The following is a 2,534-nucleotide window of genomic DNA, read 5'->3' on the forward strand; positions in this document are numbered from 1 at the left end:
AACAACAACAGCCTGAGAAGCTACAGACGCTAACAACAGCCAGAGGAAGCCCACCGGCTGCATGAGGAGAGGACAGCAAAGCAAGGACTAAAACAAATTCAGCAGCCATTAATCTGACCTACGGATGAGTACAGGTGTTTGAGTGAATCAAGGTTAAACATCTAAAATGACTTATTTTAAAAAGGACTGTCACGCTCAATTCCCTTAAAGTCAAGGGCCCAACATGGCTGATTGAAAAAAAACATAGCTCAATTACTGTTTTAACAATAACGTTTTTTAAATGGAGTTTTTAATACTAAGAACAAGAAGGTTTTACAGAAGCTCACTGAAAGAAATGTCTATTATTGAGTGAAATAAATAAAGCCTTTTCAATAACACATTTCTATTTATGCCTGTTTTAAAATCTAGGAAAGCAAGTCCAACAAGCCGTGGGAAACACAATGAATGAATGACAGTATTTGATCTGTAATTAGGCGTGTTGAGGAACACATGGAGAGTGTAACAGCAGATGTGATCTGTGTGATGGAGGGTAAACACGTTTCTGAGACGGACTGTCCCACCGTTTTTCGCTCTAAAGGGCAGGGTCTCCTCAAGTCTTTTAAGCAAATCAGCAGGCACTTCCTGTTTGTGTTGGACGACCACAATATTTTTCCATATTTTAGAAAAAAGGGGATTGAACTGGATGAACTCTTATATTGCGTAAAGAAAAACTACAAATTGTTTTATTCTTAGGGATTTAAACATTGATTTTTCTATAGATGCTAAAAACAACTTTATTAACAATGTATTGTTAGTGAGCAGCAATTATTGATATCATCTCTTCAAATATTCCCAATGCTTGGACTGAAGTGGCTTGTTATAATACACAAACCCTCTCCAATTCTATGGTTAAGTAAATATATTGAAATACTTTCTGTTAGGTGTCATGGACCCTTTTCTTACAGCTTCAGGGTGTCTCGTCTCTCCATTATATCTTTTGATTGTACCTTTATTTATTATCTATTTGTAAATGAAATGAACTTTATTAGAAAGCTATCTGCACGAAGCGCTAACACAGCTCACCAGCACATGATCACAAACACAGAGAAGGACACGGACTGATTAAGACACCACAGGACTTTAAGATGTGATCTGACGCTGCACTTAACCAGGCACTTGAAGGTAGAGATGTTTATCATATGTTTTTGTTTTCTTTAACTTCCTGTTGTGTTCGTTTCTCCCTCCTTACTTTGGTGTTCCCGTTCTGTTTTAAATGTCCTTACATTAACACAACTGGTTTACATGAAAAGCTGCAGTGAATATACAAAGAATAGACACTGATAATGTATTTTGCCGATGTGTGTACCATCTGATGGATGGACATAATCTAGGGTTACCTATTCATTATGTATGACTGGGAACACGATAGGTGTTACAAAGTTCACTAAACAACTCACAATTCAATGAAAGTTGAGATCAGCAATTGTATATGTTCACATTTTAGGAGCACATCATAAGGCCTTGAAGCAATCAAATGTAAAACACAATATGTATGATTGGTGAAAGTCAGATTGGACCCGAACACGACAGGAGGGTTAACTAGTAGTGTGATCAGCTAATCTAACGGCCTGGTTTAGTTCAGCATCAGAACCAAACGTTCCCACTATCCAGGAGTTTTATTCTCTGAGTGAAGCTGCTCTACCTTCTTCTTAGTCTTAGCGCCTTTAGAGACACACAGAACACACTAAGGGTTTGACAAGGAGGCGGCATGAAGAGCACACAAGAGCAGAGCATGACGTGAAGAAAACAGGTTTAATGTGTGTCACCATTAGACACAGAAATGAGAGAACATGGACAACAAACAGAATGACTTTCATGACCTGAGGACAGAACAGGTGGACAAACAGAGGATATGTTGAGTTACAGCAGGGTTGATACAATGAGGGGATTTCAATTAGACTTCAGAAGAAAGGCTGAGTGATTTATGAGGGAGAAATAACAGAGTGAAGGATTTATGTGGATGTTTTGGAGCTGAATGGATGCAATGTTAAACACACCAGGAGTTCCTTTATATTTCTGAGCACGTCTGACTTCCACAATGTTTTATTCAAACGATGTTGTGGCTTAAGCTCAGAGGAGGAAATCAGAATCAGAAATACTTTCATATTTCAGGGGAAATTGGTTTTTGTTGTTCCATTTTAGAAAATGTTTTAAATGTGATATATGATATAACATGGGAGGAAATAATGTGGAATAATAGATAAATAAACAGAAGAAATTCAAGTAAAATGTACAATAAAGATAAAATAACACGTCCGATGCGACGGTGTCAGGACAAAGGGTGTAATATTCTGTACAAACTGTGAAGCCCCCTGAGACAGATGTGTGATATCAGGCTAAATAAATAAACTGTTACTAAATGATCCTATGGGAATATAACAGAACATAACTCAATGTTTTTTTTAAGTATAGTGATTTTTTTGTGGCTGCAGGAGTTCATTCTCTGCAAGCTGTTACGAAATCTCATGTGTAATGTAATTGCTTACCCTGAAAAC

This window comes from Notothenia coriiceps, unplaced genomic scaffold, assembly GCF_000735185.1.
Source record: "Notothenia coriiceps isolate Sejong01 unplaced genomic scaffold, NC01 NC01_scaffold00015223, whole genome shotgun sequence".
Lineage (NCBI taxonomy): Eukaryota > Metazoa > Chordata > Actinopteri > Perciformes > Nototheniidae > Notothenia > Notothenia coriiceps.